This window comes from Lepus europaeus, chromosome 12 (genome assembly GCF_033115175.1).
Source record: "Lepus europaeus isolate LE1 chromosome 12, mLepTim1.pri, whole genome shotgun sequence".
NCBI lineage: Eukaryota > Metazoa > Chordata > Mammalia > Lagomorpha > Leporidae > Lepus > Lepus europaeus.
This window is the reverse complement of record NC_084838.1, coordinates 74352555-74379108: the sequence shown is the minus strand read 5'-3', so window position 1 is coordinate 74379108 and position 26554 is coordinate 74352555. Positions and strand designations below refer to the sequence as shown.

Sequence of the window (26554 nt, the reverse complement as noted above, 5' to 3'; positions counted from 1 at the left end):
ACTCTCTGTGCTGCAGTGCTAGCTGTGATATGTTTGCTTTCTAGAAACAACATTGTAGACAGGTGTGATGATCTTTCATGATAGCCGTGGTTCCCAAGCTGGAGTGTGGATTGGAATCACCTGAAAGGATTGGTAAACCAGGTGTTTCTGAGGCCCACTCACAGTTTATGATTTCAAAGGCCTTGGGTAGGGCTGAGCATTTACACCTCTGACAAGTTCCAAGGGGATGCTGTTGTTCCTGGTTTGGGACCTCACCCAGAGAACCACAGCACAACAGTCTTTCTGTTGTAAATATGCCTGGGATAGACGCTGGTATGGAGAAAGGTGTGGGGCTGGAAGGGGCATGGGACACACTGAGCTACAGCAAAAGTCAGTTGCTTCCTTTCTTCCTACAGCTCTTCCCACATTCTCCTTGTTCCAGAGAATGTCTCCTATGTGTTGTGCTTTTTCTGGATGAATTTTCTGGATGAATCCCTACCAGACAGGGATACATTAAACCTAATGGCAAGCCAGGGACAAAGGCAGCTGGGCTATTGCTAGAGATACATTGAAGTGATTTATTTAAATTTGCTTGATTGTTTTTCTAGTAGGGAAATGAAATGGCATCTCTGTATCACAGGTGTTCAAGTGCTTTTTAAATGGCTAAATGTTTAAAGTGACAGTCAAATCAAGGTTACAAAGGTTATACGAGAGCACATTCATACAGGTTTCTGAATGTCTTCAGTAAGCTCTTATGGTTCCTTAGGGGCTAAGAGAGTGGGTGTGTCTGTGTGAAAATATAATTCTTCCCATTATTCCCAGACTGCTCTTGAAGTATGTGTTTAGTACACCTCAGTGTTTCCTTATGTGACATAGCCTCTTTGTATAGATTTTTGGATGTTATGTCTTTTTTACTTTTTTTTTTTTTCATTTTTTAGAAAGAGACGGAGAGACAGAGAGAGAGGTTTTCCATCCTCTAGTTCACTCTGAAATGACTGCAACAGCTGGAGCTGGGCCGATTCAAAGCCAGGAGCCTGGAACTTCTTTTGTGTCTCCCATATGGGTGCAGGAGCCCAAGCAATTGGGCCATTCTCCACTGCTTTCCCAGGCCATCAGCAGAGAGCTGGATTGGAAGAGGAGCAGCTGGAGCCCAAACTGGTGCCCATATAGGATGCCAGCACTGCAGGCAGAGGTTTAACCCACTGCACCACAGTGCTGGCCCTCTTCTTCTTTTTTAAAACTAGATATCTGTGTTTACTTTCCATCAACCCTATTTCCATTTTGCTTTAGAGACTGTGAAAGGTGGCGTAAGACCGGTAGGTGGCTGTTCCTACCCATTCAGTGGCCTGAGCAGTGGCAACTGCAGCCCAGTCATCAGCAGAGGACTGAATGCCCTGGCCTTCAATGGGCAAACTGCTGCATAGGCACAGAGGGCCCCTGCATGCCTTCAGACCCCTCTGCAACGTCAGGTTGAGCAGCAGTAAACTCAGGAAGTGGGGCACTGCATTAATCCTGAAATTTCTCCTTGGTCATAGTTTTCTCAGCAGCAGCCTGCTTGTCTTTTTCAGTCTCTTCAGTAGAAGTAGAGCTCAGGCAGGACCTCCCATGGGTGTTTGTGGGAGGTGGCACCACACATGAAGAGAGCCTCCCGGGCCAGCAGCCACCACATCAGACTCACTGGGTAGGCTCTCTGGTAATTGCATGGGATGGCAATTTCCACATAGCCCAGAGGACTCCATGTTTCACAGAGCAGTGGTAAGCAAGTTCACAGAAGATGGCTCTGTGAGGGCCTGGTGGTCAGCCCTGGCTTAGTAACCACCAGAAGATGTGGTTCCTAGAAAGCTGCCTGGATCTGGTTAGTGAAGGTCCCAGGCATGAAGTGACCAGCAATAGGAGTAGCTCCAGTGGCAGCAGCAAACTTCCGCTCAGCCGCTGTGGCCAGTGTTCCTGGGGAATGAGACACTGACATCAGCAGGGTTTTTAGTGGTAGCGGTGGCACCAGGTCTTCTTCAGGTTTATAGTGTTGATGCTGCCGTCACTCTTCTTTTCCTAAATGCCCTTTCCATTTGGAAGTCTGCGTTGGTGCCACCTAGGTGGGTTTCTATGGAAGGAATTTGAGGGCATGCTCCTTCTTCATTTGCAGGACATCAAGGGCTCTGGACATTGTGACAGCTTCCCTGTAAGTTATGCCAGGAACCAAGAAGAACCTTGTATGGACTCCTCTCTGGGTAGCATGGAAAGGCCTTTTCTACTTCTTTCTTTTTATATATATATATATATATATTTTTTTTTTTAAGATTTTATTTATTTTATTTGAGAGGCAGAGTTATAGACAGTGAGAGGGAGCAACAGAGAGAGAGGTCTTCCATCCACTGGCTTACTCCCCAAATGGCTGCAGTGGTCACAGCTGTGCCGATCCGAAGCCAGGAGCCAGGTGCTTCTTCTTGGTCTCCCATGTGGGTGCAGGGGCCCAAGGACTTGGGCCATCTTCCACTGCTTTCCCAGGCCATAACAGAGAGCTAGACTGGAAGAGGAACAACCGGGACTAGAACCGGCGCCCATATGGGATGCCGGCGCTGCAGGCAGAGGATTAACCTACTGCACCATGGTGCCAGCAACTCCACTTCTTTCTAAATGATCTGCAGCACAAGATAGGAGTAGTCTGATGATTTCCTTTTTATAAGTGAGGGCTATGGTTTAGGGAGGCTGGTTAGAAGGCAAACTAGCAAGACCTAGTCCCTGGATTTTAGTTTCCAGGCTCTGTCTCTGTTTTTTAGCCCTGCCCTTCCACCGTGACTCTGGGCAAATTTCCACTTAGTTTCCTGTAGTTGTGTCTTGTCTCGTTATAATCGGAGTCCCCATCAGAAATGGTGTTCCCCCAGACACACTGAAATATTCATCTGTCGGGTTGATGGCAGGGTGGGCAGGCATTTTCCTGTCTATCTTTCAGATAATGACCGTGAAATCCCTTCCACAAGAACACAGAGATTTTTGTTCTGCTCTGTTTCTAATTTCAGAACAATAAGTCTCCAGTGCACCACCACCCACTGGAAAAAGAGCACACAGTGACTGACAAGGTGAGGTCTTTGTTTGGTTGTATTTCAAATCTTTTGCTTTCCGAAAATCTTAACACTTGGCTATAAATCATTGAAAGGTGGATGTTCTTTAAAATGAATTTTGCATGAAATGTCAGCCAGAGTCTAGGGGACAGCTGTGATATTTATGACCAGTGGTATTTCTTAGAGGAGGTAAAAGAAAATGAAGTCAATATAGTTTGGGTTAGTACTGAGGGCAGGAAAGAAAGGGAAGAAGAGAGCAAATCTCTTTCTCTTGCTCACTTTGTCGTTGCTATTTTCAGAGTGCCATACTCAAAGCAAAGGGTTCTTGAGTGTTTATCCATATGAGTAAAGTGTGGGTTAAGAATGTGGGCAGCTGTGTAAACGGAAAATAAACAAACCTGAAACTACTATTGAGAACGTAGTTGTTAATAGGGAGATTGTTTTACTAAGTCCCCCATTTCAGAAAGACCATTCGGTCTTACTCACAGCTCTCTGTAATTTGATTTGGAAAGTAAACTGTCCTGATTGTTTGGCGAGGAAATGTTGCAGAGGTACTGTGGCATCCACGCGTCCCCCTCCATTGACAGGAAAACACAGAACATCTTTGCTTGTCGTTTGAGGGCTTCCACATCCAATACTTCATATAGCTAACGTTTTCTTCCACTAGTCTATTCTGCTAACTGGATTCCTGTCACTTGGGTCTCGTGGATATTTGTGCAAATGTGTCTTTGCTTGAAAACTCTTTACATATGGTACATCTTCTTCCCTTCTCTGCCGAAGTGGTTCTTGATCATTAAAAATAACTCAAAATTTCATTGAAATAATCCACACACCATATAAATGGATCAATTTGATATACAATTCTAGGGTTTTGGGTATTTAGGAGTTGTGCAGAAATCACCCAAAAAAGAAACCCTGTGCCAATTAACACTCTGAATCTAGGAGTATCTAAAAATAAATGTATGGTTTCTGTCTAGATTTGCCTATTTAGGATAAATCCTTTAAATACAATCATTCAGTGTGCTCCTTTATGTGGCCTGCATCTTTCACTGAGTAGCATGTTTTTAAGGTTCCTAGTTTTTTTTTTTTTTTTAAGATTTATTTATTTGAAAGTCAGATTTACACAGAGAGAGAAGGAGAGGCAGAGAGAGAGAGAAGTCTTCCATCCACTGGTTCACTCCCCATCTGGCCACAACAGCCGGAACTGCTCGGATCTGAAGCCAGGAGCCAGGAGCTTCTTCCAGGTCTCCCACATGGGTGCAGGGGCCCAAGGACTTGGGCCATCCTCTACTGATTTCCCAGGCCATAGCAGAGAGCTAGATCAAAGTGGAGCAGCTAGGTCTTGAACTGGTGCCTATATGTGATGCTGGCACTGCAGGAGGTGGCCTTAACCCATTACACCACAGCACCAGCCCCAAAGGATCCTAGTTTATCATGCCTCAGTACTTCATGCATTTTTATTGTGAAATAATGTCCATTGTATGGGAAGAAAACATTTGTCCACTCATCAGCGGCTGGACATTTGTATTGTTTGTACCTTTTGGCTATTATGAATGGCACTGCAGTAGATAATGTACAAGTTTTTGTCTGGGCCTGTGTTTTCATTTCTCTTGGATGTATACCAAGGGGTGACATTACATGGTTAGATGCCTCTGAGTAACCATTTGAGTAACTCCAGATTGTCCATAAAAAATGTACCATTTTACATTCCTACCAGCAATGGAAGGATTGTGATTTCTCCATCAATTTCCTTGCCAGCATAAGCTATTATTTGTCTTTTTTAATTTTAGCTATCCTAACGGGTATAAAGTGATTTTGATTTGCACTTCCCTGAGAACTAATGAAATGACTACTGAAAGCATTTTCCAATAGATGTACAAGGATTCTTCAAAAAGTTTTTGTAGGGGCATGCATTTAGCCTCATGGGTAAGATGTTCACATACCAAATTGAAGTGTCTGGGGTTTGATTCCCAGCTCTGGCTCTAGATGCCAGCTTCCTGCTAATGCTGACTCTGGGATACAATGGTGATGGCCCAAGTTATTGGGTATTCCTGTCACCTACCTGGGAGACCTGGGTGGCCTTCCTGTCTCCTGGATTTGGCCTTAGCCTTTGTAGACATTTGGATAATGATCCAGAAAATGGAACTGCACTCTCTGCCTCTCAAATGAAAAGAAAAGTTTGTGAAAGATAGAATTAAAAGATACTTGTTTTGGAAAAAAAAATTGAGATTCATGCATGGTCTTTTTGTAATATTTTTTTCATGCATTTTTTGAAGTGCCCTTACATATTTCACTTGCATGATGAGAGGTAAAGGTCTAACGAGCATTTTTTTCTTTCTGGGAAGAGGGCCAGCCTTTTTTTTTTTTTTTAGGGAGAGACAGAAAGGTCTTCCTTCCGTTGGTTCACCCCCCAAATGGCTGCTATGGCCGGCGTGCTGCACTGATCCGAAGCCAGGAGCCAGGTGCTTCCTCCTGGTCTCCCATGCGGGTGCAGGGCCCAAACACTTGGGCCATCCTCCACTGCCTTCCCGGGCCACAGCAGAGAGCTGGACTGGAAGAGGAGAAACTGGGACAGAATCCGGCGCCCTGACCGGGACTAGAACCCGGGGTGCTGGCGCTGCAGGTGGAGGATTAGCCTAGTGAGCCGCGGTGCTGGCCAAGGGCCAGCTTTAATATGGGGTTTTGATAGGGGTTGACCTGTTGGGGGTGCCCCTGGAGTTTCATAAGTCCTTGGACCTCTGCTTCTATGTTGCTCAGGTGAGTGGGATCCAGCACAATTGTCTAACAACAACACCCTCTACCCCCACAAGCTGTGCATGAGGAGTCATTTCTAGTCTGCAGCCTCTGGTCTCAGCAACTGTTGGCTTAGGAGCTGGCAGGTCAGGGATAGTGTCCCAGGTTTCCTTAGGGGCTTCCCTTGGTGCAGGCAGGGCTGTACCTGCTGGAACAGCGTCTTGCCACCACCTTTGTGAAAATTAATTTTAATTAGTTTTTAACAGATTCAATTTAGTTCTTTTTTTTTTTTTTAATTTTTTGACAGGCAGAGTGGACAGTGAGAGAGAGAGAGACAGAGAGAAAGGTCTTCCTTTGCCGTTGGTTCACCCTCTAATGGCCGCCGCGGTAGCGCGCTGCGGCCGGTGCACCGCGCTGTTCCGATGGCAGGAGCCAGGTGCTTATCCTGGTCTCCCATGGGGTGCAGAGCCCAAGCACTTGGGCCATCCTCCACTGCACTCCCTGGCCACAGCAGAGAGCTGGCCTGGAAGAGGGGCAACCGGGACAGTCAATTTAGTTCTTAAATATAATTCTAAGAACATAATGATATCTCACTCCCACTCTCCCTCCTTCTCCCTTCATTCTTTCCTTTTCTTTTTTTTGGACAGGCAGAGTGGACAGTAAGAGAGAGAGAGAGAAAGGTCTTCCTTTGCCGTTGGTTCACCCTCCAATGGCTGCCACGGCCGGCACGCTGCAGCCGGCGCACCACGCTGATCCGAAGGCAGAAGCCAGGTGCTTCTCCTGGTCTCCCATGGGGTGCAGGGCCCAAGCACTTGGGCCATCCTCCACTGCACTCCCGGGCCATAGCAGAGAGCTGGTCTGGAAGAGGGGCAACCGGGACAGAATCCGGCGCCCCGACCGGGACTAGAACCTGGAGTGTCGGCGCTGCAAGGCGGAGGATTAGCCACTTGAGCCATGGCACCAGCCTCATTCTTTCCTTTTATAGTTTTTGAAATAACATCTTTTAAATTTATACTACAGTTAAAAGAATTAATGCTTCACTGAATAAGAACTTTAACAAATAAAAAGCAAAAACCCCTAGTTAAGTGAGAATAGAGACAATGGTTATATATAGTAATTGAATGGAAAAATGACCATTTCACCCGTATACAGTAAATCTTAAAGTAATCACAGATAATTAAAATTATCTGGTAATTTTAATTACAGATAATTAAAACTATAACTAATTTTGCACCAGTACTGATACACATAGGCATTTCTTTCTTTGTTTTTGTTTTGTGTTTTTTTTTTTTTCTTTTAAAAAGAGAGAATGTGTGGTATTTGTCTTTCCATGTCTGGTTTATTTCACTCATTGTGATGTCCTCCAGTTGCATCCATTTTGATGCAAGTGGTAGAATTTCGTTCTTTTTTATAGTTGAATAATGTTCCATTGTCCATTCATCTGATGGCAGACACACTGGTTGATTCCCAGTTTTGGCTATTGTGAGCATGTTGCTATAAACATGGTGGTGTAGATACCTCTTTGATACAACATGTTCATGTGTTTTGGATATATATCCAGTAGTAGGATTGCTGGATCATACAACAAGTCTATTTCCAGTTTTTTAAGAAATCTCCACAATGTTTTTCACAGTGGCTGCACTAATTTACATTTCTACCAGCAGTGTATAAGTGTACCCCTTTCTCTACCTCCTTGCCAGCATCTGTTACTCTTTGCCTTTTGGACTTTAGCCATTCTGACAGGGTTGAGGTGGCATGTTATTGTGGTTTTGATTTGCATTTCCCTGATGGCTAGTGATATTGAGCAGTTTTTTCATATATTTGTTGACCATTTGTATTTCTTTTGAGAACTGTCTGTTGAGGTCCTTTGCACATTTCTTTATTTTTTAAAAAATATTTATTTATTTATTTGAAAGGTAGAGTTAGAGAGGCAGAGGCAGAGAGAGAGAGGTCCTCCATCCACTGGTTCACTCCCCAACTGGCCACAACAGCCAGAGCTGTGCCCATCCAGTGCCAGGAGCCAGGAGCCTTTTCTGAATCTCCCACATGGGTGCAGGGGTCACAGGACTTTGGCCATTTTCTACTGCTTTTCTAGATAATAGTAGTAGGGAAGTGGAGCAGCTGGGACTCGAACTGGCGCCCATATGGGATGCCGGCACTGCAGGCAGCAGCTCCACCCATTATGCCACTTTGCACCACTCCCACTTTGCACATTTCTTAACTGGATTGATATTTTTTGTTGAGTTTTTTATGTCACTGTTACATTCTGGATATTAATCCTTTGTCAGATAGGTAGCTTGCAAATCTGTTTTCCCATTCTATTGCATTTCTTTTCACTCAGTTGATCATTTCTTTTGCTGTGAGGAAGCTTCTGAGTTTGATGTACTATTATTTGTTTAGCTTTGCTTTTTTTTTAAAAGATTTATTTATTTATTTGAAAGTCAGAGTTACACAGAGAGAGAAAAGGCAGAGAGAGAGAGAGAGATCTTCCATCTGCTGGTTTACTCCCCAGATGGCCGCAATGGCCGGAGCTGTACCAATCCAAAGCCAGGAGCTTCCTCCAGGACTCGCACGTGAGTGCAGGAGCCCAAGGACTTGGGCCATTTTCTACTGCTTTCCCAGGCCACAGCAGAGAGCTGGATCAGAAGTGGAGCAGCTGGGTCTCGAACCGGCACTCATATGGGATGCCGGCCCTTCAGGCTAGGGCGTTAACCCACTGTGCCACAGTGCTGGCCCCTTAGCTTTGCTTTTGTTGCCTATGCTTTTTTTTTTTTAACTTTTATTTAATAAATATAAATTTCCAAAGTACAGCTTTTGGATTACAGTGACTTTCCCCCCATAACATCTCTCCCACCCACAACCCTCCCATCTCTCACTCCCTCTCCCATTCCATTCACATCAAGATTCATTTTCAATTATCTTTATAGACAGAAGATCAATTTAGTATATATTAAGTAAAGATTTCAACAGTTTGCACCCACACAGAGTGTAAAGTACTGTTTGAGTACTAGTTACAGCAGTAATTCAGATTGTACAACACATTAAGGACAGAGATCCTACATGAGGAGTAAGTGCACAGTGACTCCTGTTGTTGACTTAAAAAATTGACACTCCTGTTTATGGCATCAGTAATCACCCTAGGCTCTTGTCATGAGTTGCCAAGGCTGTGGAAGCCTTTTGAGTTCGCTAACTCCGATCTTATTTAGACAAGGTCATAATCAAAGTGGAAGTTCTCTCCTCCCTTCAGAGAAAGGTACCTCCTTCTTTGATGGCCCCTTCTTTCCACTGGGATCTCACTTACAGAGATCTTTCATTCAGGTCTTTTTTTTTGACAGAGTATCTTGGCTTTCCATGCCTAAAATACTCTCATGGGCTCTTCAGCCAGATCCAAATGCCTTAAAGGGCTGATTCTGAGGCCAGAGCGCTGTTTAGGACATCTGCCATTCTATGAGTCTGCTGTGTTTTCTTCTTCCCATGTTGGATTGTTCTTGATCCTTTTTAATTCTATCAGTATTAGCAGACACTAGTTGTTTATGTGATCCCTTTGACTCTTAATCCTATCATTATGATCAATTGTGAACTGAAACTGGTCGCTTGGACTAGTGAGATGGCATTGGTACAAGCCACCTTGATGGGATTGAATTAGAATCCCCTGGCATGTTTCTAACTCTACCGTTTGGGGCAAGTCCGATTGGGCATGTCCCAAGTTGTACATCTCCTCCCTCTCTTATTCCTACTCTTATATTTGACTGGGATCACTTTTCAGTTAAATTTCAACACCTAAGAATAATTGTGTGTTAATTAAAGAGTTCAACCAAAAGTATAAAGTAGAACAAAAACAATACTAAAAGGGATAAAGTATTAAGTTGTTTATCAACAGTCAGGACAAGGGCTGATCAAGTCACCATTTCTCATAGTGTCCATTTCACTTCAACAGGTTTCCTTTTTGGTGCTCAGTTGTCACCGATCAGGGAGAACATATGATATTTGTCCCTTTGAGACTGGCTTATTTCACTAAGCATGATGTTTTAAGATTCCTCCATTTTGTTGCAAATGACCGGATTTCATTGTTTTTTACTGCTGTATACTATTCTATAGAGTATATATCCCATAATTTCTTTATCCCGTCTACTGTTGATGGGCATTTAGGTTGATTCCAGGTCTTAGCTATTGTGAATTGAGGTGCAATAAACATTAAGGTGCAGATAGCCTTTTTATTTGCCAATTTAATTTCCGTTGGGTAAATTCCAAGGAGTGAGATGGCTGGGTTGTATGGTGGGGTTTATTCAGGTTTCTGAGGAATCTCCAAACTGATTTCCATAGTGGCTTAACCAGTTTGCATTCCCACCAACAGTGGGTTAGTGTCCCTTTTTCCCCACATCCTCTCCAGCATCTGTTGTTGGTAGATTTCTGGATGTGAGCCATTCTAACCGGGGTGAGGTGAAACCTCATTGTGGTTTTGATTTGCATTTCCCTGATTGCTAGTGATCCTGAACATTTTTTCATGTGTCTGTTGGCCATTTGGATTTCCTCTTTTGAAAAATATCTATTGAGGTCCTTGGTCCATCTCTTAAGTGGGTTGTTTTGTTGTTGTGGAGTTTCTTGATCTCTTTGTAGATTCTGGTTATTAATCCTTTATCTGGTTGCATAGCTTGCAAATATCTTTCCCCATTCTGTCGGTTGCCTCTTCGCTTTCCTGACTGTTTCTTTTGCAGTACAGAAACTTCTCAATTTGATGCAATCCCAATAGTTAATTTTTGCTTTGACTGCCTGTGCTTTTGGGGTCTTTTCCAAGAAGTCTTTGCCCGTACCTATATCTTGCAGGGTTTCTCCAATGTTCTCTAATAATTTGATGGTGTCGGGTCATAGATTTAGATCTTTAATCCATTTTGAGTAGGTTTTTGTGTAAGGTGAAAGGTAGGGGTCTTGCTTCATGCTTCTGCACGTGGAAATCCAGTTTTCCCAGCACTATTTATTGAATGGACTGTCCTTGATTCAGGAATTGGTTTTAGATCCTTGATCAAATATGAGTTGGCTATAGATGTTTGGATTGATTTCTGGTATTTCTATTCTGTCCCATTGATCTATCCATCTGTTTCTGTACAAGTACCGTGCTGTTTTGATTACAACGGCCCTGTAGTATGTCCTGGAATCTGGTATTGTGATACCTCCAGCTTTGTTTTTGTTGTACAAGATTGCTTTAGCTATTTGAGGTCTCCTGTGTCTCCATATGAACTTCAGCATCATTTTTTCCAGATCTGAGAAGAATGTCTTTGGCATTTTGATTGGCATCACTTTGAATCTATAAATTGCTTTTGGGAGAATGGACATTTTAATGATATTGATTCTTCCAATCCATTAACATGGAAGAATTTTCCATTTTTTGGGTATCCTCTTCTATTTCTTTCTTTAAGATTTTGTAATTCTCATCGTAGAGATCTTTAATGTCCTTGGTTAAGTTTTCCAAGGTATTTGATTGTTTTTGTAGCTATTGTGAATGGGATTGATCTTATAAGTTCTTTCTCAGCTGTGGCATTGCCTGTGTATACAAAGGCTCTTGATTTTTGTGCATTGATTTTATATCCTGCTGTTTTCCAAACTCTTCGAGTTCCAATAGTGTCTTAGTAGAGTTCTTTGGATCCCCCTAAATAAAGAATCATATCATCTGCAAAGAGGGATAGTTTGAGTTCTTCCTTCCCAATTTGTATCCCTTTAATTTCTTTTTCTTGCCTAATAGCTCTGGCTAAAACTTCCAGAACTATATTGAATAGCAGTGGTGAGAGTGGGCATCCCTGTCTAGTACCATATCTCAGCAGAAATGCTTCCAACTTTTCCCCATTCAATAGGATGCTGGCCATGGGTTTTTCATAAATTGCTTTGATTGTATTGAAGAATGTTCCTTCTATACCTAATTTGCTTAGAATTTTCATCATGAAAGGGTATTTTATCAAATGCTTTCTTTGCATCTTTTGAGAGAATCATACGGTTTTTCTTCTGCAGGTTGTTAATGTGGTGTATCACATTGATTGATTTGTGAACATTGAACCATCCCTGCATACCAGGGATAAATCCCACTTGGTCTGAGTGGATGATCTTTCTGATGTGTTGTTGCATTCTATTGGCCAGAATTTTATTGCAGATTTTCGCATCTATGTTCATCAGGGATATTAGTCTGTAATTTTCTTCCAGTGCTGCATCTTTTTCAGGCTTAGGAATTAAGGTGATGTTGGCTTCATAGGAAGAATTTGGGAGGATTCCCTCTTTTTTGATTGTTCTGAATAGTTTGAGAAGAATTGGAGTTAGTTCTTCTTTAAATGGTAGAATTCAGCAGTGAATCCTTCCGGTCCTGGGCTTTTCTTTGTTGGGAGGGCCTTTATTACTGTTTCAATTTTTTTTTTTAATTTTTGACAGGCAGAGTGGACAGTGAGAGAGAGACAGAGAGAAAGGTCTTCCTTTTGCCATTGATTCACCCTCCAATGGCCGCCGCGGTAGCGCGCTGCGGCCGGCGCACCGCGCTGATCCGATGGCAGGAGCCAGGTGCTTAACCTGGTCTCCCATGGGGTGCAGAGCCCAAGCACTTGGGCCATTCTCCACTGCACTCCCTGGCCACAGCAGAGAGCTGGCCTGGAAGAGGGGCAACCGGGACAGGATCGGTGCCCCGACCGGGACTAGAACCCGGTGTGCCGGCGCCGCAAGGCGGAGGATTAGCCTGTTGAGCCACGGCGCCGGCCTACTGTTTCAATTTCTATCTCAGCGATCGGTCAGTTTAGGTTTTCTATGTCTTCCTGGTTCAATTTAGGTAGATTGCATGTGTCCAGGAATCTATCCATTTCTGATAGATTTCCCTGTTTGCTGGCATACAATTCTTTGTAGTAATTTCTGATGACTCTTTTTATTTCTGTGGTGTCTGTTGTTACATTTCCTTTTTCATCTCTGATTTTATTGATTTGGGTCTTTTCTTTTTTTAGTTAGTTGGGCCAATGGGGTGTCAATTTTGTTTATTTTTTCAAAAAAACAACTCTTCCTTTGGCTGATCTTTTGTAATTTTTTGTGGAATCAGTTCTGTTGATTTCTTCTCTGATTTTAATTATTTCTCTTCTCCTACTAGATTTGGGTCTGGTTTGCTGCAGTCTGCATGCATCTTTGTTGGAAAGATGTGTTTCTTGTAGTCAGCAAAGAGATGGGTTTTGTTCCTTAATCCATTCAGCCAGTCTGTGCCTTTTAACTGGAGAGTTGAGGCCATTAACATTCAATGTGACTATTGATAAGTAGTGACTTTGCCCTGCCATTTTCCCAAAGATATTTCTAATATATGCTTTGAACTTCCTGTCATCTTTTACTGGGAGGTTTTCTTCCTTTACCTTCTTTCATATTGATGGCCGTGTTTTTGTGTTTCTGTGTGTAACACATCTTTAAGCATCTTTTGCAGGGCTGGACAAGTGGTGACAAATTCTTTCAATTTCTGTTTGCTATGAAAGGTCTTTATTTCACCTTCATTCACAGGATATAATATTCTGGGCTGGCAGTTTTTCCCTCTTAGTACCTGGACTATATCTTGCCATTCCCTCCTAGCCTGTAGGGTTTCTGATGAGAAGTCTGCTGTGAGTCTAATTGGAGATCCTCTGAGAGTAATCTCATGTTTCTCTATTTCGTATTTTAGAATCTTTTCTTATGTTTCACTGTCGTGAGTTTGATTACAATGTGTCACTGTGAGGATCTGTTTTGGTCATATTTATTAGGGGTTCTATGAGCTTCCTGTACTTGAATGTCTCTGTCCTTCTCCAAACCCAGGATGTTTTCTGCTAGTATCTCATTACAAAGGCCTTCTAAGCCTTTCTCTCTCTCTCCATGCTTTCAGGACCTCCTAGAATCTGAATGTTGGGTTTTTTAGTAGTATCCTGTAGATTCCCAACAATATTTTTTAGATTTCTAATTTCCTCTTCTTTTCTTTGGTTTGACTGTATACTTTCCTATGCTCTGTCTTCTAAGTCCGATATTCTCTCCTCTGCTTCACTGATTCTGTTTTTAAGGCTCTCAAATGCATTTGTCATTTGCTCTATTGAATTCTTTATTTCATTTTGATTTCTCTTCAATATCACAATTTCATGTTCTACTAGATTCTTCATTTCATTTTGATTGCTCCATAAGATTTCATTTTCACGAGAGAGATTGTCTATCCTGTCCATTAAGGATTTCTGTAGTTCAAGAATTTGTTTTTGAGAGCTTCTAAATGTTCTTATAAATTTTTTTTTTAATTTTTGACAGGCAGAGTGGACAGTGAGAGAGAGACAGAGAGAAAGGTCTTCCTTTTGCCGTTGGTTCACCCTCCAATGGCCGCCGCGGTAGCGCGCTGCAGCCGGCGCACCGCGCTGTTCCCATGGCAGGAGCCAGGTGCTTAACCTGGTCTCCCATGGGGTGCAGGGCCCAAGCACTTGGGCCATCCTCCACTGCACTCCCTGGCCACAGCAGAGAGCTGGCCTGGAAGAGGGGCAACCGGGACAGGATCGGTGCCCCGACCGGGACTAGAACCCGGTGTGCCGGCGCCGCAAGGCAGAGGATTAGCCTGTTGAGCCACGGCGCTGGCTGTTCTTATAAATTTTTTGAAATATGTACCTTGAATTTCTTCTATCTCATCATCTTCATAATCTTGAATTGGAGTGTCATGTTCATTTGAGGGCGTCATAATGTCTTCCTTGTTCTTGTTTCCTCCGTTTCTGCATTTGATGCTTGGCATTGTGGAGATATTCTTTGGTTTCTTTTTTTCCCTCAGTTTGGTGGCTTTTCTCATTATACTATGACTCTAGATTAAGGGGACTGTCTGCTTTTGGTGGATCTTTAGAGGCTTGTGATGGGTGTTTCCAGAGAGCTCTGTTCAGTTTTTCAGGGTTAAGGGTGTGCCAAAGGTGAGACACCCAGGTTTGACGTGGTAAATCCTCTCTCTCTCTCTTTTTTATTCAGACGGGAAGTAGTTCCACACAGCTGAGCTATTCTCCTTGAAGGCAGTCAGTGCCTGAGCACCGGCCTCTCCCTTTCCAGCGCTGGTGTGTAGACTTGGCGGCTGGGGTCCTGAGCTGTGGGCACCCGTGCCCTCCACTTAGGTCCACTGTGTCCCACTAGTTCTGGAAGAGTTTCCTCTGCAGTTTTTCCCCCTAACTCTTCCCTGAAACTATGGTATCTCCACTTTTATTAAACTATCTTTTCCTGGACTATCAGTGTGCTCCCTCCCTATTCTGCCATCTTGGAGCGCTCCACTTGCCTATGCTTTTGGGGTTTATCCAAGAAGTCATCCCCTATACCATTGCCTTGAATGTTTCCCCTACATTTTCTTCCAGCAGCTTCATAGTCTCTGGTCTTAAATCTAGGTCTTTGAGTTGGTTTTTGAATGTGGTGAGGTATGCATCTGATTGAATACACACACACATATACATGCATATATGTATATTTATATTCAGTTTTGCTAGCATCATTTGTTGAAGAGATTATCTTTACTCCACTATATGGTCTGAGTAAATTTTTAAAAACTCATTTGGTTGTATGTACATGGATTAGTTTCTTGGCTCTCTGTCCTGTTCCATTAATCTGTGCTATGTCACAGCACTTGTCCAGATATGTTGTGTTTTCATTTTAATTTATTTCAAGAAAGTTTTTGAATTCCTTTTTAATTTCTTCAATGACCTATTTTAGTAACATGTTAATTTATAAGTATTTATGAGTGCTCTATTATTGTTCTTGTTGATTTCTAGTGTTACTACTTTATGATCTGTTGCTGTGGGGGGAGATATGCTCTCACAAATGCAAGCGGTCCTTACTACAGATCACAAATCTCCACGAGCCATCAGCTTTAATGGAGAGCCTATAAGTAAGATTCACCCCCAATTCTAAGGGCCACTGCTCACCTCATACAAAAGCCAGGCCCAATCCCCATTGAATGGGAAAAAACACCTTCCCTATCATCCTTCGCTGAGAAACTGCCCATAGTCACATCTGCTACTGCTTTTTTTTTTTTTTGGACAGGCAGAGTGGACAGTGAGAGAGAGAGACAGAGAGAAAGGTCTTCCTTTGCCGTTGATTCACCCTCCAATGGCCGCCGCGTCTGGTGCGCTGCGGCCGGCGTACCGCGCTGATCCGAAGACAGGAGCCAGGTGCTTCTGGTCTCCCATGGGGTGCAGGGCCCAAGCACTTGGGCCATCCTCCACTGTACTCCCGGGCCATAGCAGAGAGCTGGCCTGGAAGAGGGGAAACCAGGACAGAATCTGGCACCCTGACTGGGACTAGAACCTGGTGTGCTGGCGCCGCTAGGCAGAGGATTAGCCTGTTGAGCCACGGTGCTAGCCCCGCTACTGCTTTATACCCATTAGCTCTGGTCAGCCACTCAAATGGCCCACAGCCTGTGTGTGGTCATGCCATTCCTGATTACCATTGTTCTTCTTTCCTACCCCCATCTGAGCAAGCACTCCTGTGGTCTCTTGTTTTGAGCACTGGTTAGTCAATGACGGGTAAGATCCGCTGGGGGACAACCTAAGACAGGCACAGCTGCATACGGAGACCACATGGATATGGGGTCAACAATGGTATGGCCAAGAATCATGCCTCCCATTGCTCAAAAATAAATGAAAAGAAGGAAATGTGGTGGAATGAGAAGGCCATTTCAAGATGGCTGCTGACAGTGGAGCCTGCCTGGCAACAGGCTATGATGGGATGGCTTTGGAAACCACTTGACAACAGAGCCTGCCTGGCAACAGGCTGTGATCGGATGGCTTCGGAAACCACATGACAATGGAGCCTGCCTGGCAACAGGCTGTGATTGGATGGCTTCAGAAACTGCCTGGCAACAGGCTGTGATTGGCTAGGGCATAGACTGCCTCTTGACCGGATTGGCTGCCTTGGCTATATAAGCTGCTGTACCAACTGAAATAAAGGAGTCTGCGGGCTGCTCACCTCTGGCCTGCTTTCACCCGACTCCCAGGGTCTGTGTGGTGACTCTGCGCCTCTTGCCCCCACCACGCTCCTCCTCTCAGAATGAATCCACCTCAACAATGATCTGAGATGATACATAATATGATTTGAATTTTTTGAACTTTGCTGAGACTTAATTTGTGGCAAAATATCTTTTTTTAGGGGGAAAATATGTTGTTTAAGAAGCCTTACCATTTTTAAAAAATTTATTTGACAGGTAGAGTAGACAGTGTGATAGAGACAGAGAGAAAGGTCTTCCTTCCATTGGTTCACTCCCCAAATGGCCACCATGGCCGGCACTGCGCCTATCCAAAGCCAGGAGCCAGGTGCTTCCTTCTGATCTCCTGTGTGGGTGCAGGGGCCTAAGCACCTGGGCCATCCTCCACTGCCCTACCAGGCCACAGCAGAGAGCTTGACTGGAAGAGGAGCAGCTGGGACTAGAACCAGCGCCCATATGGGATGCCGGTGCCTCAGGTGGAGGATTAACCAAGTGAGCCTTGAGGTGCCAGCTGCTAAGAAGCCTTACTTTTAAATACACAGTGGCTTAACTTCCACACCATTAACAGTACAAACCCCAATTAATTACAAAGCACTAAAAGTGTAAAACTGATCATTAAAAATACAAAAAACAGTAAACACTAACCATGTCTTTTCACAGATGCATCTCTTGGTTTCCACATCTCTTGTTCTGTTACTCTGCTTTACTCCAATATCTAGGTGCAATTAGCATGCATCAGTGTGCCCCAGTTTCCCTGTTTTATCAACATCATTTATATTGATAGTTTTGTACGAGATGTGAAATGTTTAAATATATGTTACATAGATTTAAATATATACATTTATGTTTTTTACTATGTGACAAAAGTTGTTTTGAAATACACTGACAAATTCAAGATTGTACATCTTTATGTAGTAATGGATAGCAACTGAAATCAAACATAAACAGGGAACAACTGTCAGATTTTCTGATAAATAAAAACTAACAAACATTCTAGATGATAATATAGAAACATAAGAGGTTGCTTAACTGATTTTAATTACATGACATAAAGCCCCTAGACTTTGTATAATTGTTATGCAAAATACATAGATGCATACTGTCTTCTTTTAAAAATATAAAATAGATAAGCAAGATGTGAAAATAGGCAAGTTTCCATTGAATAAATGAAAAATTTTAAAAAGGAAAATTTCCTTTCCATGTCATTTGAAAAAGAAAAATTATAATTTTAAACAATACTCAAGTTTATTAAGCAAATTAAAAAAAGTTTTATAAAATATTTAACTTTAATCAGCTTCAAAGTTTATGTTGCTCCCAAATTTTGCATATAACTGAACTTTCAAATCTGCTAACATCCGTTGAATTGATTCCACTCTGGATTGTAAGACGTCAGTTTCTTCTTGCAAATTCTTCTTTGCCTCTTCTAACATTTCCTGTGTTTCTTCTTGCGAGTGGCTGGTGAAAGCATCACCAGTCTGATAAGGAATCATTAAGCAGTCATCTGCAAGCATGATGTCATCACAAGCATCTTCTAAATTTTAGAGTTGTTTCTTTTTTACTTCTATTTCTTCCTTTAGCTCTGTGATTCCACTCATATTCCTTGAAAATTTGTTAATCTTTTGTTAATCTTGAAAAGTAATATTGACATCTTCTGCAGCTGCCTTCTTCATGGTGGCTGCCATCTTGGGACTGGGGTAAAATATCTTGTCCTACAGAATGTTCTGTGTACTAAATATGTATTCTGTAGCTGTTGGGTGAAATGTTCTATAAATGTCTGTTATGTCCATTTGCTTCATAGTATGCTTCAACTCTGAGGTATCTTTATTGATTTTCTGTCTGGATGATCTGTCCATTGATGACAGTGGGGTGTTGAAATCACCCACTTATATTGTATTGGAGTCTATCTCTACTTTTAGGCCTAATTGTATTTTCTGTATATTTCTGGGTGGTCTTGTGTTGAGTGAGTATATATTTATGATTGTTAAGTCTTCTTGCTGAATTGAACCTTTTATCAAAATATAATGTTCTTCTTTATCTCTTTTTTTTTTTTTACAGTTTTTGAGTTAAAGTCTGTTTTATCTTATATCAGGATAACTATGCCTATTCATTTTTGTTTCCATTTTTCTGGTTTATCTTTTTCTAGCTCTTTTCTCAGTCTGTGTGTATGTTTGTGAGGTGAGTTTCTTATAGGCAGCATGTCATGGGTTCTTCTTTATTATTATTAAAAAAATTTCTTTTAATCCATTCAGCCAACCTAAATCTTTTGGCTGCAGAATTTAATCCACTTATATTCAAGGTAAGTATTGATAATTAAGAACTAACGTCTGGGGCAGTGCTGTGGCATAGTGGGTAAAGCTACTGCCTGTAGTGCCAGCATTCTATTTAGGCACCGGTTCGAGTCTTGGCTGCTCCATTTCCAATCCAACTCTCTGATATGGCCTGGGAAAGCAGTAGAAAATGGCCCAAGTGCTTGGGGCCCTGAACCCAAGTGGGAGACCCGGAAGAAGTTCCTGGCTCCTGGCTTTGGATCAGTTCAGCTCTGATTGCTGTGGCCATCTGGGGCCACTGGCTCAGCTCTGATTGCTGGGCCAGCAGACAGAAGACCTCTCTCTGCCTCTGCCTCTGCCTCTCTTTAGCTCTGCCTTTCAAATAAATAAATCTTAAAAAAAAAAGAACTAACACCTGTCATTTTGTTATTGGATACTGATTCTACCTTCTTTGTTAGTGAATGTAGAGGTGTCACATGTTTTCATGATGTTTCATTATAATGCAGGATGCTCTTCAGATTTTTTTTTTTTGACAGGCAAAGTTAGACAATGAGAGAGAGAGACAGAGAGAAAGGTCTTCCTTCCGTTGGTTCACCCCCCTAAATGGCCGCTACGGCCGGCACTGCACCTATCTGAAGCCAGGAGCCAGGTGCTTCCTCCTGGTCTCCCACACAGGTGCAGGGCCTAAGCACTTGGGCCATCCTCCACTGCCTTCCCGGGCCACAGCAGAGAGCTGGACTGGAAGAGGAGCAACTGGGACAGAATCTGGTGCCCCAACTGGGACTAGAACCCGGGGTGCCAGTGCTGCAGGCGGAGGATTAGCCTAGTGAGCTGTGGCGCTGGCCATAGAATTTCTTATAAGGCTGTGTGTAGTGGTGAGTTGTCTCAGTTTTTGCTTATTTGGAAAATATTTCTCCACTTTTAAAAGATAGCTTTTCTGGAAATAATATTCTTGGTTCAAAGTTTTTTTCTTTTTTTTAAGACCTTAAATATCTGATTCCACTCTCTTCTGGCTTTTAGGGTTTCTGCTGAGAAGTCTGATATTAATCTAATTGATTTTTTTTTATTTATGACTTGAGATTTTTCTCTACTGTCTTAAGGATTCTTTCCTTGTCCTTAACATATTTTTTCCTATTTTTAAAAAATTTTATTTAAAAGAGTTACAGAGGGAGAGAAAGAGAGTGAGAGAGGGAGAGAGGGAGAGAAGGAGAGGGATAGAGAGAGAGAGGTCTTTCAGCCACTGGTTCACTCCAAATGGCTGCAATAACCTGCACTGGGCCAGGCCGAAGCCAGGAGCCAGAAGCTTCTTCCAGGTCTCCCATGAGGGAGTATGGGCCCAAGGACTTGGACCATCTTCTGCTGCTTTCCCAGGTGCATTAGCAGGGTGATGGATTGGAAGTGGAGCAACCAGGACTTGAATAAGTACCCATATGGGATGCTGGCTTCACAGGCAGTGGCCTTACCCGCCACCCACTGCAGTGCTGAGCATGTTCTTAACTTTTGACAATTTGACTACAATATGCCTTGGAAAAGATCTTTTTTTTGTTCAGTCTGCTTGGATTCTTTGAGCTTCTTGTATCTGGATGTCCATGTAACTTTCAAGACGCAGGACACTTTCAACTATTATTTCATTCAACAGGTTCTTAATAAAATTTTCCCTTTTCTTCTTCAGAAATACTTTAGAAATATTTGGTCATTTCATATTCTATATTTTGTGTATACCTTCTTCTTTTTAATTCTTTTTCTTTATTTTTGTCTGATTGAGTTAATTCAAAAGTCTTGTTAAGGTCAGAAGTTCTTCCTTCCACTTGGTCTCTTCTGCTGTTAAAGTTCTCAGTCGTTTTATTTTACTGATTGAAGTTTTCATCTCCAGAGTTTATATTTGCCTCTTAATGAGGACTATCTATGTAGTAATATTTTCATTCATGTTACTCATTGATTTCCTCATTGCTTTAATTTGTTTGTATTCTCTTGCATCTCATTGAATTTCCTTACAGTCATTTTTAATTCTGTATCTGTCATATCTTAGAGTTCCTTCAGTTCAGGATCTAATTCTTGAGGATTATTGTGCTTTTTTGGAAGCATCCTGCTATCTTGCATCTTCATTTCTCTTGCGTGCCTACACTGACATCTGTGCATCTGGTATAATCGTCTCTTCTTCTTTATGGAGGAGATTTTATTGGAAAAGAGTTTATGGTTTAGCTGGAATGCAGGATATCACTTGACTTGTTGCTTTGGCTTTGGTTCTAGGTGAGCCAAATAGTCTCTGAGTGACTTCTTTTGTCTTAATCAGTGTCAGTTGTGTCTATAAGTGACACAGTGGTCTAGTTAGCTGCAGTTTACAGGGATAGAAGTGTGGCTTTGAGTTGAATATGAATTTCCTAGAGTGTAAATCTTTGGTCCACAGAGAGTTCAGTGTCAGTCTCCCCGGTGATTGTGATGGCCAGGTACTTGTTCTTCATGCTGAGGGAGACAAAGGTGGCTGACTCCTTATCCCACTGGCAAGTGATGCTGGGGCTTGTAGCACCAACTGCTGTATCTGTAAGACTGTGTGATCCAGATGGACTCTTCCTCAGGTGATGCTGGGAGAGTCCAACTGATGCTGTGGCTTATATCACTGACAACCCTAGCCTTGGGACTAGGGGATGTGAAGTTAATCCTGCTCCAGTCCTATAGGGTGACTACAGATATACAGGAGATTTTTCTCTGGAGGCTCACATAGAGTGCATGAGTGTAGCTCTGGAGCTATTGCTCAAAAACTCCTACAGTTGCAGGTTACAGGGAATCTGTGCTTTGCTGCACAAGTTGCCCTGACTCTGACCATGATTGGTTTTCATAGGAGGCCTGCTGCATGACTTTTCCCTGTCAAGTCTGGCACTCTGTGGGTAGGGGAGAGGGTGGGCAGCAATGTGGCTTCCCTGCTCCAAGCTCAGACCCCAGGCTGCAGCAAAAGTCAATGGGTGACTGTGGCATTCCATCTAAGCTCAAAGTATGAGTGGCGAAGCCCAAAGCATTTTCTTCCTGCCTTGATTTGGTAAGATGGCACCTCACAGATGGCTGTAGTCTCTGTCTTCTTGCCTCTTGTCCCATGGAGTCTTCATTTTTTTTTTAACTTTTTGGCCAAAAATTTCAGTCAGACCCTGGAAATGTGGCCTTTTCTTTACTCTTTAACAGCTGAAGTTAGTGTGGCTATAACCCTGTTCAGCCATCTTGGACCCCCTCCACCTGCCATCACTTTTGGATGTCCTTTCTTGGCAGGTATCAGCAACTGCCTATGGACCCAAGAGAGTGAGGAGGGATGGAGTCAAGACTCATGGAGTAATTTATACAACTGAGATGGGCTCCATGGCCCATTTGCCCCAAGTGCCAGAGGCTTGAATCTGGGGTGCCAAGGAAGAGGCATTGAGAGGTCCACAGAACAATGGTTTCCATGCCTAACCTACATGGAAACTGAGGCATGTCAGGAAGTCAGGGCAGGGTAGGGGACCCTTAATGGAAGTTCACACCAGCTGATGGGAACAGCAAGGAAGTGGCAAGGAAGCATAGAGCCACAAGGCCTGATGACACCTTTCTCACAGCATGCCCAGCATCAGGAACAGTGGGCCTGGGCTGTGGCTACCATGGGAAATGCAGCTGCCAGAGGCTAGACTTGCCTGGGAGTTTGAATATTGCCATTCAGTCCAGAAATCAGTAAGGCAGCAGTGGCTCAGTGCATTCAGGTTTGGCATCACACAGGGAACTCTCTGAAGTGGTCCTGATACACAGGCCTGGTGTATGCACAGCCTCCTGGGAGCCCTTCTGGTTGCCATGTACCCAATGCTCTGTGGGGAACTCTTGAGAATGTATTGAAAGGAGGCTGAGTTGAGAAGCTGCCACTAAGTCTGTCTGCTGGGGCCTGCCTGTAACAGGGATTCCCTCTGGGTTCTCTTCTGGCAAGGGCTCAGAAAAAAAACTTTGGCAGCTCTGTCTGCTCCTCAGTGGTTGATGTAGCTCTTCCAGAATGGCCTTTTGGTCTTCATAGGTGAAGCTTCCTGCCAACAGCTCGGATGTGCCCTGGTATTCCATAGCCTCCTGTGCTGTCCAGGAGCCTCAGCACTTCCTCTGTGGCCCTCACGTGGTGCATCTTAGTCAGACGTCCCTTCCCATCTGCAGCCTGGGCATTGCTTTCGTTTCAGTCCAGGCATACTTGATCCTCTGAACCACGGCCTGCAGGCTGCTGACATCCAGTCCTTTGTCCTGTCCAGGGGCTGCCCCAGGTACTGTGGCCACTTCAGCAGCAGCCTGCACCCTCGTCCTGCAGCCATTGCAGTGCTCTCTGCGACTGCTGCTTCAGGTGCTGAATGAGTCCTCGGCACCCAGAAAGTTTCCTGGAAGAGGCATAAGAAGTCAAGTCTGTCAAGAGAATTAGAGGGACCAGCGAGGAGGCATGGGGTAAGCCCGTGTTCCCTGCAGTCCGAGGCTGTGCTTTCTCCAGGGACAGACATGCCCATCATGAATTTCACCTGGACTCTTACTCAGGAACTTTATGGATCCTAGGGTTTCAGAAGGCAGGTTGGAAAACACCTTCCCTTTGAGTTGGTTTCCCTTTCAGTACAAAAGTAACTTGCTTGCCGGGCAGGTGGTATAGATGGCCCAAGGACAAAATATGTAGATGTATCTGCTGCCCAGCCCTAGGCCCTGCTTTATGGTCATGGGGGCCAGCCCAGTTAAGCCCACCAGAGGTTGCTCCCAGGGATGCTACAGCCCTGACCCAAGTGTGTGTGTGTGTGTTTGAGAGAGAGAGAATACATACATACATACATACATATATATATACACACATACACATACATACATATATATATGTATGTATGTATGTATGTATTCTGCATCCTGTCCAAGCACCATTTGTTAAGAAAATTATTCTTTCTTCATTATATTATTTTGGTATCCTTTTTTAAGATCAGATGGGCATTGTGAGAGCTCATTTGTGGACTCTATTCCTTTCTGTACTCTATACTTGTGTTAATAACACATTGTTTTGATTACTATTTGGGTGGTAGGACGTTTTGAAAATGGGAAGTGTCTGTCTGCTAGCTTTGTCCTCTGTTTCAAGATTGTTGTGGCTATTCTGGGTCACTTGTACTTCCAGATGAATTTAAGGATCAGCTGGGAATCTCTATACAGAAACTGTTTGGGGTTCTGATAGAGACTATTGAATCTGTAGATCAATTTGGAGAGAACTACCATCTTTTTTTTTTATTAAACTTTTATTTAATGAATATAAATTTCCAAAGTACAGCTTATGGGTTACAATGGCTTCCCCCTCCCAAAACTTCCCTCCCACCCACAACCCTCCCCTTTCCCGCTCCCTCTCCCCTTCCAATCACATCATGATTCATTTTCAATTCTCTTTATATACAGAAGATCAGTTTAGTATATATTAGGTAACGATTTCATCAGTTTGCCCCCATATAGCAACACAAAGTGAAAAAAAATACTGTTGGAGTACTAGTTATAGCATTAAATAAGAGTGTACAGCACATTAAAGACAGAGATCCTACATAATTTTTTAAAAAAATTAATTAATCTTCTATGCCATTTCCAATTTAACACCAGGTTTTTTTTCATTTCCAATTATCTTTATATACAGAAGATTGACTCAGTATATAATTAGTAAAGATCTCATCAGTTTGTACCCACGCAGAAACACAAAGTGTAAAAATACTGTTTCAGTACTAGTTATAGCATCACTGCACATTAGACAACACATTAAGGACAGATCCCACATGGGATGTAAGTACACAGTGACTTCTGTTGCTGACTTAACAATTTGACACTCCTGTTCATGGCGTTAGTAATCTCCCTAGGCTCTAGTCATGAGTTTCCAGGGCTATGGAAGCCTTTAGAGTTCACTGACTTTGATCTTATTCTGATAGGGTCATAGTCAAAGTGGAAGTTGTCTCCTCCCTTCAGAGAAAGGTACCTCCTTCTTTGATGGCCCCGAGAACTACCATCTTATATGAGAGGTAGAATTATAGACAGGGAGAGGGAGAGACAGAGAGAAAGGTCTTCCACTCACTGATTCATTCAGTCCTCAAATGGCTGCAATGGTTGGAACTGGACCAATCCAAAGCCAGGAGCCAAAAGCTTCTTCTGGGTCTCCCATGCGGGTGCAGAGGCCCAAGCACTTGGGCCATCTCTACTGCTTTCCAGGACGTAGCAGAGAGCTGGATCAAAAGTGTAACAGCTGGAACATGAACCAGTGCCTGTTTGGGATGCTGGAATGGCAGGTGAAAGCCTAGCCTACTATGTCATGGCACCAGCCCTTATTTAGGTCTTCTTAGGTGTGTTTCACTAATATTTTACAGTTTTCAGAATATGTTATGAATATATTTTAAATTTGTTCTATTCCTAAAGGTTTGTTGGATTTATTTGTAAAGCAGATGGAGAGAGAGAGAGAGAGAGAGAGAGAGAGAGAGAGAGAATGAATGAATGAATGAATATGAATGAATGAATGAGAATCTTCCATTTGCTGGTTCACTTCCCATATGGCTTCAATGTCCAAGGCTGGGCCAGGCTGAATCCAGACAACAGGAACTTCATTCGGATCTCCTATGTAGGGAACTGGAACTACAGAGAAGCAGTTGGGACATAGACCCGTGCTCTGATGTGGGATGCCAGCATTGCACGTGTGTGCCAGCATCTTATCTTGCTGTGCCACACACTGACCCCAAATTTGTTATGTGTTATTTTTAGTACTATTATAGTATTGGTGTAAGTGAAGTTGTATTTTTAATCTCATGTTTGGGTTGCTAATTACTTCTGTATTGAAATAGAATTGATTTTTGTACATTGATCTTGTGTACTGCAGTCATGCTGAACTCACATTTTGTAGCAACTTTTTAGTGGATTATATAGGGTTTTTTAACATACAAAATTATGTCTTTGTGAGTAAAGATAGTTCTATTTCTCCTTTCCAGTGTGTGTGCCTTTTATTTAATTTTATTGCCCAATTGCCCTGGCTAGAATCTCTGGTCAATGTTTTGTAGATGTGGTAAATGTGAACATTCTTGCCTTGTTCCTCATCTTAGAGGAAAAGCATTCAGTCTTTCATCACCAAGTGTGGTTTTAGCTGTGTCTTTTTTCAATTTTATGAAATTCCTTCTTTCTCCTAGTTCGTTAAGCATTGTCGTGAAGACACATTGAATTTTGTCTGTGCTTTCATTATGTTTGTTGAGATATACATGGATTTAAATTCTATCAGTGTGTATTGTTGGTAAATTTTGAATGTTACTCAACATTGCATTCATGAAGTAAAGCCTTTTGGATCACCTTGTAAAATCCTTTTTATTATAAGTTGCTGCATTCATTTTGCTAGTATTTGAGGACTGTTGCATCTACATTTATAAGAGGTATTGGTCTGGGGCTATTGCTGTAGCAGATAAAGCTGCCGCCTGCAGTGCTGGCATCCCATATGGGCACGGTGTTCAAGTTCTGGCTGCTCCACTTCCAATACAGCTCTCTGCTATGGCCTGGGAAAGCAGTGGAAGATGGCTCAAGTGCTTGGGCCCCTGCACCCA

The 26554-nt window shown here is 42.9% G+C and overlaps 1 long non-coding RNA gene and 1 pseudogene across 2 annotated transcripts in view; one reads left to right on the top strand and one right to left on the bottom strand.

Annotated features, from left to right (window-relative positions):
- Nucleotides 1-1098: 1098 nt before the first annotated feature.
- The window catches only part of LOC133771316 (uncharacterized), a 123832-nt gene continuing 98376 nt past the window's right edge, over nt 1099-26554 (top strand). The window contains exons 1-2 of one of the 2 annotated variants that reach the window (XR_009867560.1): nt 1099-2158; nt 2997-3056. This is a non-coding gene — a long non-coding RNA (uncharacterized LOC133771316). Of the gene's footprint in view, nt 2159-2790; nt 3057-26554 lie in introns of those variants that run through there. The other variant, XR_009867559.1, reaches the window with a different exon arrangement.
- On the bottom strand, nt 18012-18407 carry LOC133771315 (prefoldin subunit 4-like; annotated as a pseudogene).